Consider the following 20,291-nt stretch of genomic DNA (forward strand, 5'->3'; position numbering starts at 1 on the left):
ATAACAATAAATTATTATTGTTTCAAGATTTCTCGGTGGAACTCACCAGGGCTAGGAAAGCCTTTGCAGAGGTATGCGCTAACCTAGCACGAAACAAGAATAATTTCACCCTACTCTACCTGGCGAGACTACGCCTCTATGATGGTGATACCTTTCATGACTTCTCCACACCACGTGATGCAGAAGAATTCTTAAAATAAAAAGACTCTTCCGCAACAAATGATATCTCAGACCCATGACTGATAACTGAACCTAACCTACCACAGTTAATTGTTTTACGCAGCTTGTAATCCTGTCTTATAATAGATAATACTTGCTGAAACATTATTAGTTTTAAAATGTTGGTTACTGTTCATTAGCATAATACAGTATAAGTTTATATTCAAATATGATAGTCCAACACTAATGATTCCACACATATAGCCCAATTAATGTCTTCTTATTACACGGCACTGTACTCTGTGCCTGCACCAACCCCTGATTCAGTCATGTCTCAAGACACCATAACCTCTCATACTGATCTTTTCCACTCAATAAATACAACTTTACCTTACCCTCAATTAACTCCTGCACAATTGGAAACTTTAATTGCCCCTATCACAAATGAAGAGGTTTCCAAAGCCATGAAACACATGAAACCACTAAAAGCCCCCCGGCCCAGACGGATTCACGATTGAAATTTATAAAATTATGGCACCATACATAACAAACTATCTCACCTCTACTTATAATCAAATTTTAAAATATGGTTCTTTTCCTCTCTATTTCAACTCGGCAATTATTAAATTAATCTCCAAGCCAGGCAGAGATCTTTCTTCCCCAAGCGTCTATCTCCATATTTCCTTGCTAAACCTAGAATATAAAATGTTACCAAAAATTCTCTCAGAACGGTTAAAACATGTACTTCCCTTGATTATACCCCCCGACCAAACGGGATTCATAACAGGTCACCACTCAGTGGTAAATGTCAGGAGAGTTCTCTCAGTTATACAACACATAACCTGTTCCTCTCACACTCAAGTAAAGTTATTCTAGCCCTTGATGCCGAAAAGGCTTTTGAAATGATCTTATGGCCCCACTTATTCCACAAACTCTCACAATTGGGATTTCCTCCCCATTTCATTTTTATTCTTAAGGAAATGTATAAAAACTCCTCATCACAGATATATTGCAATGGTCACCTATCCTCTCCTTTCCCCATTGCCAGGGGAACGAGGCAAGGTTGCCCACTCTCACCTTTGTTTATCGCTAAAGCCATTGAGCCATTGGCCATGGCTATACGTAATAACAACTCCATCGCGAGTATACAAATAAGAGATTCTGTACTCAAGGTTTCTTTGTTTGCAGATGATATGTTACTTTTTATCTCAGCCCCCGCAAAAAGTATCCCCGTGCTCATGGACCTAATTGAATCCTTCGGGAACACCTCAGGATATAAGGTGAATGTACTGTAGATAAATTTGAATTGCTCCCACTAACACCACTTCCAGACACCCTCCTGACAGCTCCGTTTTTGACCTCACTTAAAATTGTTAATGACAAAATAAAATATCTTGGTATTTACATATCCCCTAAAATTCCACAGCTATACATATTGAACTTCACGCCAACGCTTACAAAAATATCATCCTTAATTGATAGCTTCCAACATTTGCCCCTCTCTCTCCTAGGCCGTATTGCAGTAGTCAAAAGTATCCTTTTCCCAAAAATATTCTATTTAATCCAAATGTTTGCTATTAGCTTATCAAAAGCCGACCTTCTCCATTTTAATAAACTTATATCCAAATTCATTTGGTAAGGACAGAGGTCCAGAATGGCTTTAAATAAACTACAACTCCTTAGGACAGACAGAGGCATGAAATTACCCAATTTAACATTATACTCTCTTTCTGTTTTCATCAGATACATATCGGATTGGCTCTTAGACACATCCACGTACACGTCTTCCACATTAGACCAAAACTTATTCTATCCCTTCTCCCCCGCAGGCCTGTTGCATATCAATCCTGCTGATATACCCAACATGATTTTAAACCATGTTATTTTTCATGATACATACCAAGCATGGCTCCCCCTCAACAAAAGATTACATAGGGACTACCACAGCTCCCCTTATGCCCCCTTTTGGGGAAACCCAGCATTTCCTCCATCCTTAACAAATGATCACTTTTACATCTGGCAACACAAAGGTCTTACTAAAATTACCAAAGTATTTGACCCTGGTGGACAGATTTACACTTTCTCTGCGCTTCAGGATAGATTTGCAATACCGACTAACCAATTTCATATGTATTTACAAATTCGTCATTACACATTATCCCTGAACAAAAACTGATATACATTGAACTCTGCGCTGCATGAAGAAGCCAACGGAGGCGAAACACGTGTTCAAGCAGGCGCCCCACGTTACCCCCACTCGAGTGAGACGGACCTGTGCTCTCCCACCAAACCCCCCTGCATACAGCCGACGTTGGGAATCCCCAACTCGCAAGCTCGCGTCCTGACGCCCGCCGCGATGTACGGCGGCAACTGAACTCATCACAAGCCGCTTTGATCTCCTACTTATCCATCAGGACGGATCGCCTCACTTCCCCAGCCGCATCTTGGTCAGAGACTGCCCACACTGCAGTAGCAATCGGGCTCCCTGGATCCATCTCCCCTGCCGGCACACCAGAGGATAAGGTACAGGAGTTGCCACAGTCTGAACCGTCAGCTGTGGTATACTCCAAAAACGCTACTATCATACCAATGTCTATTTAAGTGCCAGGTTCTATTATCTGCATTATTGGCTAATCGCTATATCAGACCTATATTGTGTCAGTCACTAACACTTTATCCGTGCTCATTCTTGATAAGTGATGTGGCTGTTTTGAATAAATACTCGCAATCAGCCACTTGTCATTAACAAGTTACAGTGCCTCCGGAGGATTAAACATAGCAACATTGTTTCTGAGATACACTGTGACCAAAGGTCAAATTACCAACTAATTGTATCAAAACCTCTAACCAATCCTTTCTAAATGCACTGTAACAAAAACCATGTGTATATGTTACTAACTAAATTGTGAGACACACACTGGAACTTGAGCCGCACTAACAACCAGGTCTTAGCTAATTTATCACCCAATACCAAATTAGCGTATCCAGCTTTTTTTACCTTGTTACCTGCTGCTAATAATTGAACCTCAAATTGTATGCATACGATACCAGGGTCACTGGTGGGATACATATACAATCCCTTGTTTTTCTGTCCCAAATTATTGGGGTAAACTTCCAGTATTTCGGATGATATCTAGCAGTTAACCTGAGCTGTTGGGTCGTGACGCAACTCATAATAAGTATACCACCATACCTCACTGGTGTGCCCAAACCCGTCTCGAACTTGGAAGCCAAGCAGTGAAGGGCCAGGGCAGTATCCAGGTGGGTGACCCCTGGAGAAGTCCAGGTGTGGTACTATACCTAGGTATCCTAGTCAACAGACTAACAGCACAGGAGCCGCCTACTGCTCGATAATAAAATAAAAAAAATTTTTTGTTTGCCAATACAGGCAAGAATTGCAATTATTTTTAGCTCACTGATAGAGCCACCCAGGAACGTGGGGTTACTGAACCCCAATCTGTGTAACAGTTTGGGGCAACTAACTCATTTTTGCCACCTTTGGTCACTCTGGTTATTATACCTCTGATGACTACATGCAACAAATGATAAATTATACGTGTGGTAAACTTTAAAATTTGATATATGCATCAGTAATTATCATTCATTAGTACCACACAACAAAAACAACCAGGAGACTCAGAACCATATTTATTGTATTTATTGTATTCATGCGCCATGCCACTGTATCTTAACAAGTCCACATTAAAAGTTATATTTTAAAAACGTAAAAATATACATCACATTTTCAAAGAGTGCGCCCAAAAAGCGTTTACTTTCCTTTGTTTTGCCCCTTGCAAACACAAAACAAACCCACCCTCATACATTGAACTCACCTGATACTCTAAATACTATTCTACGTTCCTTATTAATCACTCCTTTCTACACAAGAGATTTATATACTCGGCTACTTTCTCAACGCAAGCCTTGTGGACCTCCATACATTCTACTTGGGAAAAAGACTTTCCTTGATTCATGACAAACCAAACCTGTCAAAACCCTATGGATCAGTTTATAAATATCTTCAATCATCTACAGGAGGTACATTTCCGATTTTAACACAGAGCATACATCTCCACAGCGCAAAGAAAACACTAGGTATCTGAAGAAACTGGCACGTTCCGCAAATGTTTCCACTCGTCTGCTCCCTACACTCACTGTGTTTGGTGATGCGGGAAAATTAAAAAAATTCTGGCACAAGATCACTTCGTATATTAATCAACTTCTCCAAAGCACTCTGATCCCAGATTTCCAAGCAATCACTTTCCTTCATTTCGAGAACCTGATTCAGTCACAGAGAAACACTTCCTTTCTCCCCCTAGTGGTGAAAATAATGACCATTGCAAAGAAGGTGATTTTAATACACTGGACTGATACCACCTCTCCAAGCCTTAAAGAAGTCAAACAAAAACTGACCCGACTATGCTATCTCTAAAGGCGTTCTACACATTCAACCAAAAGTCAAATCAACTTTACTAGATTCATAAAGAACTGGAATCCTTTCATTTCCTCTCTCCCACTCTTATCTCAAACAGACGCCCTAAGCCCTTTCTCAAGGACTACCTTGCATCTGAACCAACGAATATTTGATAGTTCTGCAAGGCAGTGATACCCCTCTGTCACCAACACAATTCTCCCACCCATCACTACTGTTACTACTGTTACTAATATTATTAGAGTCAAGGTCCGATCATTGCGAATAGTCCTATTACTTGGATAATTATCATTTCCATATACGAAAATGGTCTTCTAATTTACACTCATCCTGTCTTACTCCCCTCTTTATTCTCTCACCTTTCCCCTCCTTGCATCTAACTACCTCTAATCTCACAACTCCTTATCCCTCCCCCTCTCTTTAGCCTCACAACTTAAATCTCCCTAATGTCATCTAGCATGTAGGCAGCTTTTATTCTCGTGTTTGGCCCAAGTTTAGGTTGACGTTTATTTTACTCCTTTATTAAGAAACTTAGCGGAGAACAGGAACTCACTAATGTTATTTGTATGTGGACTCCTCATCTTTCAATTTTCATGCACCCTAAGTGGTGTGTCTTATGTTAAGTTTTGATCTTTGTCACATGTTACTTCTGTAAAATCCCAATAAAAATGATTTATAAAAAAAAAAAGTTGGTGGTGATCACTTTTCACATTGCAAAGCTCTACTATAAGAGAATTCAGCAAACCAATAATCAACGGAAAAACATGTACATCTTCTGCGCCCACCTTCTTCATTGGCAATGCCAGCACTGCCATTTCCCCACTACATCAATAAATGTAACCCTCTGCCATAGGACTGCTGTTTTAGACACACTCTTCTTTTATACGAGACACTCTCCCTCCCCTATAATGAGCTCCAGATTGCAATTTGTGACATCACATTGTTAACTATAGACAATAACATCTCAGTTATCACTTATTCTTAATTTTCTTTAATAATACTTTTTACAATTCTTAATACATAGCAAAAAATGTGCACAGGTGCAATCACTATCTTTTGAAGTATTGAAAAATCTTTAGTTATGTTATGCCTTTGATGGCATCTTCTAAATCAATATCTAAATATCACTACAGAACAGTTCTGGGATCTGACATTAACCTTGTGCCTTTAGTGTTCTCTCTCTCTCTCTCTCTCTCTCTCTCTCTCTCTCTCTCTCTCTCTTTAGGATTATTTATATAAGTGCTAGCTCTACTGTTGTTGGTTGTCACAATTGCTCATCACAATTTGATTACATTTGATGACAACACAATGGTTGACTTGATTGATGAATTCCTATTTAGAGCCATATAAATGATTATGCCATAATAGGTAACATCAATGTATACATTACAATAGATGTTACCCTGAAAATATATTGATGACGTAAAAATAACTGCAATGCAGAAACAGATGACATCACTGAGAAGATCACACTGAATGACAACTCTGATATCTTAACAGACCAGCTCATGGGACTCTAAAATTGAGTCTTGTCCATTTAATATATAGTTCAATACTTTAGTTATATAGTTCACTACTTTTTACATATTCTAGTTGCACTTCTACATCAATAATGTAATAGTAATAATAATAATAATAATAATAATAATAATAATAATAACAACAATGATCTTCAAATGCCCCAAAAATCACACATTTAATAAAAAAATCAATAGGTGCAGCTATAGTGAGTGCTGGATATAGTATTGCTATGGAGTCCAGAAGCTTAGGGGGCCCACATCTGGGGCCTGTATGTACCCAGGTTATAAAGTTGTCTACTGAGTGTCACGGCTCTCAGGAAAGATTCCAGTTTCAGATCCATTGCTTACCAATCAGTCAAAGGTAAAGATTCTAGTGCTGCCATGGTTGGGCTGGGCAATTGCCATGATACAATGCAATGGGCTAAACCACAGGATGCTGTCTGTGATGCTGGCGTGCCACATGGTTCCTTCCTCACTGATTCTGCAGTAGGAAAGGAAATCTTTCTCAGCATCATATAACATAGATCTCAATCCCAAGTAGCCTAATGATCAGTTGACAGGCACAACAAATACAGTTCCTCCTGAGGGTATAAATCTCTGAAACCTACAAGGCTCAGGTTGCCAGCACCACAAGTACCCTGTGTGTGAGCTTTGTCTCTGCGCTCCTCAGAGTTGTTAGCCAGGGTTGTGGCTGCAGACTCCGAGCCTCCAGTTTGTTTCTCCAGTTATACCATCGGTTCCTGTCTGATCCAGTGATACCATCGGTTCCTTCCGAACCATTGATACCATTTATCTGTTTGGTACCATCTGATACAGCTGAAGCATGGCTGTATCAGATGGTCCCCGTCTTGGTGCAATCACTTGCCTTTACCACCAGAATCATCAAGTGTGTATGCACCCCGTCAGGTCTCCATCTGCACCAATATCGGTGTCGGCAGGGCTCGTATGATGTGTATGGAACATTTTTAATGGAAAGTACAAAACAATTAGTGGGAAATGTTGTGCCCAGAGTAATATAGAAATGTTTATTTCTCTGGTGAAAGTGTAGTTAAATTAAATATTTATAAAAGAAAAACACAGATACTTAGAAATTGCCACAATATTTACATAATGTTATTCTGTAATATTTACCCACTGGAAATAATAGAATGTCTCTGTGAATGTTCCCTGTGGTTCTGTAACATAATTTTCACTGATTATGTGTAATTGGATTTTAAGCTCTTAGATGAGGGAAGACGGAGATGTAATATGCACAACTGTAATCTAGTAAATCTATTATCATGTTTTATTTAAAGAACCACAATCTATATAGAATAACAATACAATCACTTTATGAAGCAGTCACTTTATGCAACTGCACAAAATAACACTATACAAACCACATGGAAATGTTTGTGCACAATAACAAAGTAATGAGTGGAACTTCTGCTTCAAGGGTCTGATTCAGACTTGATCGCTCATCTGCAAAGTTGCAGAGGACTGTAAGTGGTTAGCAACCGCCCAGACAGAAAGAAAACCTGGCCTGTGTAAATCTGCCAGAGAACTGTGAAAATATTACTATCCGCTATCCGTTCACGCATCCATATGCAGTTCACAAACCATCTAATAATTTTTCCACACTGTGCAAGTGTGAGTAATGCCCTGTACACAGGGGACAAGTTGAGCTCTGTGCTGAGCGATGTAGTTAAGCACAGATTGCTCAACACACAGAGCTGCACCAGCGATCTAGCAGGCCAGAGAACACTGGCAATGACTAGATATTTCAAGCATGCTTGAAATATCTAGCCCAGGTAGAGCAACGTGCGTGATCACGCATCAATATCAAAGATAGCTATGGATCATACACTCACAGCGATTTGGGATTCATTTCTAAGCTATCTAGTCAGATTGCTTAGAAATGGGGCTTAAATCACCCCGTGTGTATGCCCCATAACTCTGACCCTTCCACAACTCTTTGACAGATATATTCTGATCAAGGCCAGTGCTGACATCACATACACCCACATTTAAAACACCAGGTCATGTCTGCAATTTTTTCTGACATTCCTTGAAAATGGCAGGTTACCACCTGGAACAGGCAAGAGAGAAAAAGAGGAAAGTAGAAAGGGTTGAGTAGAGTGCACATGGGGGAGAGAGAAAATGGGATGACGAGCAATCAAAAAAAGAGGAAAGAGACTGGATGGTGAGAGAAAGAGATTAAGAGAGAGGAGGTGTTGGGGGGGTTTGAGGGAGTGAGGGATGAGGTGAGGAATGTGGGGAAATGAGAAGGGAGGGGGAAAAAAGGGGAAGGGGAGTGGAGAGGGGGAAAGGAGATGGGAGGGGTGATATGGGATGGGGAAAGGGAAGGGGGAAAAGTAGAGGGTATGGGGGAAGAGGAGAGGGGGTGAAAAGGAAAGGGGAAGGGAAGAAAAGGAGAGAGGAGGGAGTAAGAGGAGATTGGATAAGGGAAGAGGAGAGGGGAGGGTGTGAAGAGGAGAGGGAAGGGGGATGTAAGGGGGAAGAGGGAGGGGTAAGAAGAAAGGAGAGGGGAGAGTGAGCAAGAGTTTGAATTGTTCTGACTGACTTCCCCCCTGGCAGAGGCAGATCTCCCAGTGCACTCTCCAGTGAAAGGTGCTGGACTCCCCTGCTCCAGGCTCCTCTGAGCTGGGTTCCTAAGGGCTCTCTTGCTCTGGCCTCCTGGCTCGTCTTTTCCTTGTGCCAGACTCTCCTGTTCCCTCCTCTGCACCAGGCTTTACTGATTCCAGGCACCAGGCTCTACTGCTTTTCTATACTGGGCACATCTGATCTCTCACGCCATTCATTACTACTCCCTGGTGCTGGGCTCTCCTGCCTGTACTCTTCTGTACCATTCTGTACTACTCCATGGACTCTTCTGCTGTCCGGCACCAGGCTTATCTGCTTCCCATTGCTGAGCTCCACTGCTTCCCGGCACCACTGAAGGGGGGCACAGGACAACAGCACAGCCACTGCCCCACTAGAATTTTGAACAAAAAAAATGAGGGAAAAAACATAAAAAGGGTGCAAGGGATAGCCCACTAGGCCTTGGGGTCCCCCAAGCCCCAGTGTCCCATAACAGGTGCATCCCCTGGACCCCCTATAGTTACGCCACTGCTCCCCATTACCACCTCCAAATGATTACTTCATGTCATTCAATCTGTGAGCGGGATTGCAATGGCAACCTTGTGCATGCACATTGTACAAACATCCATTAGGCCCTAGATTGTTTGGAGGAGCAGCGGTTCTATTCTTTAGCTTTACCTAGGGCGCAAAGAAATCGTGCACTGTCCTTGGTTTGAGGTTTACTAATTTATTGTTTATATTATTATATTTTCCCTGTATACTTCTATAGACCCTTGGTGGTGCCATGTAAATAAAAAAATAAAAAAAAAACAATAAGAATGGACTATTCTTAGTTGATCAGAAAATTGTACACCACAAATGAAAACCCATTTTACTGTCATAGCGCAGCCTGTGCTGCAGACCCTGGAGGCCACAACAGGAGTGATAGTACAATCGCCCATAAGTGCTGCTGGGCACCCACCAACCCCTGAATGTGCCAAGGAGAATGTTCGGCTTGAATTGTTCCCCACTGCAGTACAAATGAAGTGCCAAGTGACCTATTTTACAGAGAAATACAAGTCTCGTAAAAAAATTCCATATTAGCTCAGCGTGGAAGGAGTTTAAAAATACAAAACTTTAATTGAATGCTGGCTGCAGGCTTTACATTAAATTCAATATATGCACTGACCTCAGCTATGGTTTATGATGAAACTGAAGTTCATTAAGCATGGCAGTACATGCTAATTTCAGTGCACTCGACAATTATCTTTACTAGATGAAAATAGCAGCATGTTTTATTCATGGTGTGACATTTACACAGGAGTATTCATATTTTAGTCATGGCAAATGCAAATATTTACAAACTAAAAAATAATGCGTGTTTAGATGTTTTTAAATTAAAATCTAAATGTGTAATTTCAATATATTACCCAACATATCATCTTTCAAAATTGTTATTAAGATCCTTTTAAAGTACTTTATTATTTTACCTTTATAGTCAGTATTCATAAATGATTATTTGCGGAGTGCCAGACAGCAGCAGAAACAAATTTTACATATAACATGACACAAGGACATAGGAAAAGTCCTTTTCTCTGCCAAAGGATTATACAGTATACAGATAAAACTGTGTAATGCGTGTAAATATTTGGTTTTGAAGGATCAAAAACATTACTTTTTTTTAAGCAAAATCCTAAAGAGTAAAAACAAAATTTTAGCAGCGCTCAAAGGATTAAAATAGAATTTAAAGAATTGGAATTATTTTACAATTAATTTAATAAGCACATAAACAAATACATTTGGCAAATATCCATGAATCATTCAGAAACACATGTTAAAAGTTAGCAATAAAATACATTGCACTCATAGGCCAGTATTCAATGCCTCAGATTCGCCGTATTTTACAGCGAATCTGGCAATTCGCCGGGTTAACAGCAAATTTTCTCTCATAAAAAACAATTCGCCCTATTCACTGGAGACAATTAGCTGAAAATTAACAGCGAATATCTGTCAATTCGCCGTGTGCGTTTCGCCGCAATTTGCCGGTGGTTTTCAAGGGGGTTTTTAGTTAAATTCGCCAAGAGTGTATTCAATGCTCAAATGGAGAACTGCTTTCTCCAGTGATTTTTGCCATGTTTCACCATTTTGCATTTGTCATCTTTTTTAGGTGAACTGGAATGTGATCTTTTAAAACAAAGGGTTTTTTTTTTTTTAGGGTGTCAAAAAATCTGATTTTTTTTTTTTGTGAAGGGGCATGTTATTTTTATTCATGTGCTTGTAGCACATGAATATATATATTTTACACATTCGCCAGCAGGGGGCAGGCAGGGAGGCTTACATCTCCCTGCCTGCCTCCGTGACCCGGCTCCCTGCAGCATTCGCCACAAGGGTTAAAATTCGCCAGCAGGGGCAGCGAACCCCTGCTGCATTGAATAGGGTGACAGGGAGGGCTGGCAGCGAATGCTGCAGCCCTCCGGAACCCTGCGAATGTGCAGCGAATCCTAAACAGGATTCGCTGTACATGGAGAAAAAAATCTTTGAATACTCCCCATAGGATCCCTGGTAATTTTTAATTAAACTGTCCGTTCCTATACTGCACCAGGAAGTCAGTTCAAATAAGCCAAAATGGAATTAAATAGAGTGAACTTGTCACTGTCCACCATATGTGTAAAAGGTAAACAGCGCTCTTTTGCCTCCTAAAGCTGGGTGTATAATCTGGTCCGCGAATGCAGTCCAGCCCAATATCAAGGTTCGGCTTCAGCAGGTCTTGTAAACAAGTGTAGCGGATTACAGATCCAAAGTGGCAGGCATGCTGGTGCAAGTTTTTTCCTTGGGCTGGTTCAGATTAATCCCTTGGCTGAAAGGTGCAAGTAGGTAAATTTTCTGATGCAAATCAAAGTGTCAAATGGCTTTATCAAAGCTAAACATCTGTAAATGCAAGATAGAGCTTTTTGTTCAGATATTGGGCGCTAATGTTTATATAGTTGCAGAACCTCCCCTCCTATAGCTACACCTGTCCAGGTAGCTGTATTGAGACTTTTTATAGGAAAAGGAAGGGAAATATGTCCAATGTATTTCACCCCTTCTGTACCATGTTCTGTATCTGCTGCGCATTTCGGAATCAGTTACCTTCTTCAATTCAGTGATACAGATAATTTGGTGGCCTGGTTTAAATATTGTACCTAACCATCCAATTACTTCCGGGACATCCATATAAAATTGTAACTCCCATAATATATATTTTTAGCTTATCCTATTTACATAAACATAGGCACAATACATGCCTGCAGTTCCTCAATGTACCAATATTATAAAATAATTGCTGTAAACCACCTTAAAAAGTTATTTCAGCAATCTCATGCTGAAAAACCAGAACCGGAAGTCATCTATCCCGCAATGGACTGCAAAACCTGGAAAAGGAAGTCATTTTCCGGCAGTGGAACACAAAATGCCTTGAAGAAGGGAACTGATCCCGAAATGCGTAGCAGACAAACCTGCTCCCCCCACAAAGATACCATCAGATGGGCCTATAATCTATGGATTTCATGTAAAGCCACCACCCATACATTATTCCATTGTTGATTTTATTTGGGAAAATGGAAAAACCAGAGATTTTAAGCAATTGTGATAGAAAGTTGTGAATACATTGGACGTATTGCACTATTTTTCTTTCCTTTTTTCCCTTTTGTTTTATATACCCATAATCACCAAAAGCCTGCTAAAGGCGAAGAAAAGCTCAAAAAGGGAAGTATTTTTGGTACTTGTTTCCTAGCACGGCCACAACGATCATAATCGCGGTCATCGGGGGTAAAATCGGGGCCATCGCGGGCATCGCGGCCGCTAAAAAAATCGGGTGCGATGAGCCAGACGCGATGCCCGCGATTTCCCCATAGAGAACAATGTTAAATGGCTCAATTTACCCGCGATGACCACGATTTCCCATAGGAAACAATGTGAAATGGCTCAATTTACCCAAATTATCATAGGGAACAATGGTAAATGGGCCAAAAACACCCCTGAACATAAAAATGTCCCCCCAAAAGTACTATACGCCACCCCGCGATCAACGTGAACCCGAAGCGTGGCGAGCGCAGCGAGTTCGCGAGGGGTGGCGGTACGCGTCCTCCGACCTTTTCATGCCCTACTATCCACGTCGGCGTGGAGTTGAGAATAAAATAGTGTGGCGAGCGCAGCGAGCCACCGAGCCCGAAGTGTGGCGAGCGCAGCGAGCCCCGCGAGGGGACGCGGATACCTTCACAGTTATACGCGTCCCCTCGCGGGCTTCCCAGGTGTCCATGGCGACGCGGACACCTGGGAAGCCCGCGAAGGGACGCGTTTACCTGTGAAGGTATCCGCGTCCCCTCGCGGGGCTCGCTGCGCTCGCCACGCTTCGGGCTCGGTGGCTCGCTGCGCTCGCCACACTATTCTATTCTCAACTCCACGCCGACGTGGATAGTAGGGCATGAAAAGGTCAGAGGACGCGTACCGCCGCCCCTCGCGGGCTCGCTGCGCTCGCCACGCTTCGGGTTCACGTTGATGGCGGGGTGGCGTCAACTACTTTTGGGGGGACATTCCACTGCTCTGTGGGTTTTTTGGGGGTTTCTGGCCCATTTACCATTCTTCCCTATGCTGATTTGGGTAAATTGAACCATTTAACATTGTTTCCTATGGGAAATCGTGGTCATCGCGGGTAAATTGAGGCATTTAACATTGTTCCCTATGGGGAAATCGTGGGCATCGCGTCTGGACCATTTAAGCATTTTTAGGTGCACACGACGCGACCCACCCGATTTTTCACTGTTTTCAATGCATTTCAATGGAAAAATCGGGGGCATCGCGTCGGTCGCGTCGCAGGCCACTAAAAATTACCCCCGATGGCCACGATTGTGGCCGTGCTAGGAAACAAGTACCGTATTTTTCTTTATTTTACATGTTTTGGTGACATTACTGGTGTCTTTCTACCTTAATCCACCTAAAGTTCACCAATTATATTTATATTTTCTGGAGACATCAAACTTCCTGAGTCAACAAAGATATAAAAAGACATGTTATTTCATATTTAGTGGAGTATATACAGTAGTCAACAGCAATACTTAGTAGATAAAGCAACACTAGACAGCGCGTCATACAAAAGAAATACACTACAACGGAAGGTTACCTGAAGACAATACTTCTTCATTAGACCAAGTTGTCAAACACACTGCAGACCTAAGGGTGTCTTTAATTTGAGGAGGGAGAGTTTGAACATATGGAAGCCATATAGTGAACAAAAATGTTTGCCTCCTTATCTCTGTTAAGTGATATCTCCAACCAATCCATATGGAACAAAAAGGACACTCTGGTATGGAAAAGGCAAGGTTTAATGTGTCGGATAAAATCCGCTGGGAAGATTTCTAGTGTGGTCTGAATATAGGTGTGGACCAAGGCGGTTATTCACACCTGATCACTGGGCTGCTAATTTGCAGAGCTGAGTGCAGTGGTGGAACTTGTGGGCGGTGATCCCAGGTACAAAAATATAAGCTAAGTTCACAGTATAATAACACGCAGTAGGTCACAGGGAGGGGCAGAGCAAAATATGGAGCGGCAGGAGGGAGGCAGAGTGTGACATGGAAAAACAGTGGGTGGCAGGAAGAGGGTAACGGGGCAGCAGTAGATCCCTTAGTCCTCAGGGCCCCTGTGCACTGCACCTGCTGCACCAATGGTAGTTCCACCTTGGGCTGAGTAATCAGGAAAGTGCCGCCCAGCAATAGTGAAATCCTGCCCTGTGCAAGCTTTGACATACAGTAGGGCCTGTTTCTAAGGCATTTACTATGTGACCAAAAGATTTTTGTTGCCCAAATAAAATTCAGTATAGATTGCCTGATGATGGCATTAAATACTATGCATAGGTCCATCTGGAACACAGTTATTTTCCTAATTCTATTTAAAACAAACACAACTGCACAGATATTTTTTTGTTAAAGGGACTGAGCTGTTATAATGTGTAACTGACATGTACAAAACAACATCTGGTAGATTGTTTCATGTATTACAAGGATACAATGACCTAGATTTTGTATTTGTCATGGTTTTATGCATGAATTAGAAATAGAATTAATGAGATGACAGTTTCTTGGAAACCTGTCACTGTAAATAATTTGTATACAGTAATCTAATTATTTTATGCTTAATATAGTTTTGTTCTTTTCAGAAATATTTAGGCTTATTTTTATTTTTATAGTATATATACTGTAGATCTGATTTCTTAGGGGGTTGTTCAGACCTGAGCACACGACTACAAATTCTCAGCGCCGCGATTATCGAATGACTGCGTATGCATTATAGCTTGCATGTCCGAGGCTCCTTCTTTAACTGATGGTAAAGTGATTGACAGGAAGCTGGCATTTATTAGTGTCACCCGGCCATTTTCTGGGAGTGTCATTAAAAAAAACCTGTGCACCCAAGTGTTTTCGGAAGGGTCTGTGTGACGCCAGCCTCGATCCTTATGTTTCTATCGCACCATCTGAGTAGGTCTTGATTTTCCCACAGACTGCGCACAGTGGGATAAATAATTCGATGGAAATGGATTTGCAGCTGATTGGTGGCTGTTCGCAGTCTAGCATTGGGCGGGATTTCACTCAGACTGATCAGTTGCTATCTAATCCCAGGTTAAATCACGCTGCATTGATCAGGTCTGAATAAACAACTTAGTCTGTATATAGTGCACAACAGAACTGGTACTGGAAAAAAGCTGCAGCTGCTTCATTGTAGCACTTCATGGACATAATCAGAGCACAATTCGTTTCATTAAAACAGTCGGCCAGGGTAAGAGCCAGGGCGTTTTGGCACCCACCCCTACTTTACAAAGGGACCGAGTGAATCACAAAAAGATGTGGGGTTTTAAAAGGAAGGGGCCTGGTCACATAATAGTACCCTTGCAATGTGCATGTGTACTGTACAATGCGTGCATGCACAAGAAGAATTAGTGACAGAAAATGTATGGGAAATGATATGTAATCCTCTTGCAGTATGACGTTTTCTCGGTGTGGTGGAAAAAACACAGGCATGGCCAGGTTTTATGAGGAGAGTATGTGATGTCAGCGATGGCCACTTCCAAAGAAAGAAGAAAGGTACACTGTGCTTAACAATAAGTAAATTATGTTGAAATAAATTGAATTACAAGTAATTAAGATTAAAATTGAAATCCAATACCGTAGTGCCAATTTCGGTTTTAAAATGCAATAACATTTAATAAAAAATAAATAAAAAAACATATAAACAATATGGAACCAACAATTAATTGATTAGTAACAGTCCATACGGTACAGTATTTCGCAAGTTCCTGTATTAGGAGGGTCCGTTCCTATAATGCTTCTTTCAGATGGAACTGAAACCAACTACAAGCCCACTTCGGGTATTCCAATAGTTTTGAGAGGTATTGTGGGTAATGTAGTGTGCCCAACTGGTCCGCGGAAGGTATTTTATGGGATAGCATTCCCTGGCTTGTTTTGTACCTCCGTTGGGGTCTGGATTTAGAGATCTAAGTTATCCTCTTGGAATAGAGATGGATAATGGATGTGGGTCACTCAGCAGGAAGGGTTTGGAGCCTGGTTCGGAGCCCAACAGCAGTGGTGGCAATAATGCAAAATAGGACTGGGTTTTGTAGGTTCCCTCAGATCCACCAACATGTTTCGCGATATCACAGCTTTATCAAGGTACAGAGCATTGGTCTTGTGGGGTTTAAATACCCCTCTGGCCATATTGATTACAAACATGATTGGCACATGTGTTTGTACATGATTAACAAGGGTACAGTAAAAGGCAACCTATACTATATATGAATTGCAAGAGCAGGAGAAGGGATTGCAGGTAAATATTTATTTTAACAAAAACGGGCGTTAAAAAGTATAAAGTATATATATATATATTGAGGTGTCGACGGCCTGGCACTCCTGCCCTTATACAAAATAACTTTGCCCGGTGCCTTCTCTGGCAATTGATAATAGAGTAGATAGATGAGCGGCACTCCCGGGTTTTTCAATAAAGAAATGACACTTCTTAGGTGCAAATTTCTACGTTTCGGTTTATTTCAATAAACCTTCATCAGGAATACAGTGATACAGTACAGCGTGCTTTTATAGACAGTGTGCAACTCGTGGAAAAAAAGGGGGGAGGGGGGGGTGTCCCGCCAGATAGTGACGTCATTGGCCGCGAGCCGCCTCACAGCCGATACCTCATCTAAGCTGGCCACCTCAAAACAGAAAAAAACGTGACCTGTTGCAGGGGTCAAATGCAAAGAGTGAATAAATACATATACGTGTTATTTACAAATGCATAAGGATAAAAAACATAACAGTGTATGCAAATCCCGCATATAAAGTACAATATAATACAATAAATTGTGCATACTTTGTACAAAAAAAGAATATATGTATACGCATGATAGACATTTCATCCCCGTCCCGGTATCGTAACCAGCCATCAATTATGTTAGGTTAATTGAGATCAATTACCGCAAATAAGCATCATTGCTATATTGACACATATTAAAGTGGAATGAAACCATACTAAAGAGGCTGACAGATTTCCGACAGTAAAGTCTACATGTTTAAAGGGAGATTAGAGGAAGCTAGTGAAAGATAAATATAAATATTTATCTGAAATCCCTTCTCCTGCTCTTGCGATTCAAATATACCATTAATCTCTTGTTCTCCACTTCTGTTGCCCCCTCCTCCTGTCACATGTCATGCCCTCACCTGTTGTTCTCTTCTTCTGTCACCTGTCCTGTCTCTTATACTGTCACCTCTACTGCTCTAACCTCCTATTAACCTCCTTCTCTTCCCTTCCTTGTACCACTTCTTCCCCCCCTTTTCCTCTCCGACCATCCCTTCTTGTCACCTCCTGCTTCCCCCTCCTGTCACCTCTCCCAATCCTCCCTCACCTGTCACTAGTATCACAAGAACAGACCTGGAAGGCCAGTGGTCAGTGCTGTTACTGTACATCTGCCGGCAGGTCAGGGGGTGGCTTACAGCTGTTCCCAGAAAGGTAAATCTGCAGCCAATGAAATTGACTGAGCAGGGATTACCCCTGGTTGTTTAGCCCTGCCACCTTGAGCCGAACTTCATACTGCATGCAGCTTCCTGTGATTCAGCATGAGAGGTGCAGCGGCAGCCGGAAGCAACAGCAGGGTAACAGTGCAGAGACCGCCTCTTCTGCCCAGGGCCTCCCTGTAATGCATGTCCTTGCTGAGCGGGTTCTGCTGGCCCAGCGGCACTCCAGCTGCTGTGAAAATGCATGTACCAGCATATCATCCCCATACAAGCAAAACTTTGGGAGGGCATACTGGGATGTGTAGTTCCACAGCAGCTGGAGGGACTCACATTGCCCACCCTGGGTCTACAGCATAGTAAGATGTGCTGTGTTATTGGATATTGGGCCAAATGATAAACGACTAATAAAGTGGGGAGTGATAAAGTATCAGCTACTAACTGTTATTTTTCAGGTACAGCCTGTAACCTGGCAGTTAGGAGCTGATTGGCTGGTACTGTATCACTCTTTTTCACCCTTCACTTTATCACTTTTTAAGGCTTAATACATTTGGCCCATTGTGCCTTAAAAACCCTGTTTATGGTGGATCGGTGCTACGTGTTAGTATTTACAGTATGTTGACTGTGTCGACATTCAGGCGAGAAAAAAACAATGTTGACTTTTCACTGTCGACCTTACCCATGTTGACCTAATGACCCTGTCGACCTAATGACCCTGTTGACCTAACCCATGTCGACCTTTAGTCATGCCGACCTAATGCTTGTCGACTTACTTGCTGGTGACGTAATGATCCATACCCTCTGCAGGAGGCTCCCTATTGTTTGGGTATTCCCCTGCAGCCCTGGAAGACAAATTGTTCTGCCCCTGTCCTAGTGAAGCAGGCAGTATTGTGTGATTTAGCCCCGCCCCTGCACCATCGGCCTGCGAGTTGGAGGTGTTTCCCTATGTTGGAGATGGGTCCTAAGGCTGGTTTCACACACTCCGGCTCCTGCCGGACGGTGAAATCCCGCACGGCCAGGGAGCCGTGCCGCACACATTAGTTGTGAATGGACATTATTGTGTCCATTCACACGGGACGGCCACGACCCGGCCGCACGGTTGCAGCTGGTTCCCGCCACTGGAAGGGACGCTGCCGGGCTGTGGCCATCCCTTCCATGATAAACTAGTGTGTGCGGCACGGCTCCCTGGCCGTGCGGGATTTCACCGTCCGGCAGGAGCCGGAGTGTGTGAAACCAGCCTAAGGATGAGGCAGTTCAGCTGTGCAACCTGAAGTGGCTTAAAAGTAGGTAAGTATGCATAATTACACTGACAAAACAGAACAAAAGTGTTGAGAATGTAGTGTGTTGGAAATAATATATTCAGTTTTACTAGCTTTTCATTTTCTGTAAACTTCACTTTTATTAACCGTAATTAAATCATTTGATGACTCATACTGTATTCAAAATAAAAAATAGGAAGTGTAATAGTTAGAAAAACTGATTAGAATCATGGGTAAATATACTTATGCAATGTCAATCTTTTTCTTTTTTTCAACGAACTAGTATAAATATGCTCTATTCCTTTTGATGTGGGCGTATGGCATCAATTGTGTTGTTCTAAGATTGCTATTATAGTATCAATATTATGTGGAGTCATTTGAATAGTTACTATATAATCAGGAGTTTCTACTTACATTTCTGGGTTGTTTTCCAACTATAATTGTAATGTATTCAATACATCAGTGCCTTGTATCTTTTAGATACATTTCAATTAAGGCTGACTCCGTGTTTCTCTGATGTATGATCTAATGGAAGGGCATGCATTGGATAAATATCCTGACCGTGTGTGACTGTATTAGCCCTGTACACACTGGGCGACTTGAGCCCCGTGCTGTGCGCTGCATACATGGGGGCATATGTATTAAAAAGCCCTTTGCGTTTTAAAAATAAGGTGTCCCGCTTCTCCTGCATAACGTGGAGAATAGGGCACCCATATTGCCACAATGAATTATGCAGGGGGCAACCGATAAGGAGAGCTGTTATTTCCTGTCTCAGCGGCCCTCCTTATCGGCACCCCCCGGCGGTCCTGTATGTGCACATTTAAAATTACCCTTATCCCCCCCCCCTCCCTTTTGCTCTCTGGGCATGCGCAAGATCTCACTATTATCGCTAGCGGGGTCCCTGCAGTGGGGTTAGGATCATGCTAGCCCTGGGCTGGCTAAGCAGCAGGGGCGATTTAACGCCTTGAAGGCGCTAATTGCTGGGGGGATTGCAGGGGACAGCCCCACTGAGCATTACTTGGCGGGCTGTCACTAGCGCATGTTAGGTGCTCTGTTACATCTTAAAAAAGATAACCCCCCAGTTAACTAGCGTTAAGTGCAGATATGCAGTTAGCACTAGTTGATACATCTGCCCCATGCAATGCTCCTACGATGTGTGCTGAGCGATCTGTGCAGAGCAGTGTTTTGCCTATGCTGATAGGTGATCTAAGCAGGATGGACTGTGCATGCACGGTCTATCTTTGCGGGCGATGTCGCTGTATACACAGAGCGATCTGTGCTCCAATAGGGCTTAAATCACCCATTTATATGCCCCTTATTTCTCTTTTGTTAGCAC

General features: G+C 42.2%; 1 protein-coding gene and 1 pseudogene across 2 annotated transcripts in view; one reads left to right on the top strand and one right to left on the bottom strand.

Moving 5' to 3' along the window:
* Window positions 1-20,291, bottom strand: part of TMCC3 (transmembrane and coiled-coil domain family 3) — a 290,647-nt gene that overhangs the window by 237,429 nt on the left and 32,927 nt on the right. The gene's annotated exons all lie outside the window — the stretch shown is intronic.
* On the top strand, window positions 3,339-3,457 carry LOC146076207 (5S ribosomal RNA; annotated as a pseudogene).

The sequence above is a fragment of the Crinia signifera genome, chromosome 4 (genome assembly GCF_055691185.1).
Source record: "Crinia signifera chromosome 4, ASM5569118v1, whole genome shotgun sequence".
Lineage (NCBI taxonomy): Eukaryota > Metazoa > Chordata > Amphibia > Anura > Myobatrachidae > Crinia > Crinia signifera.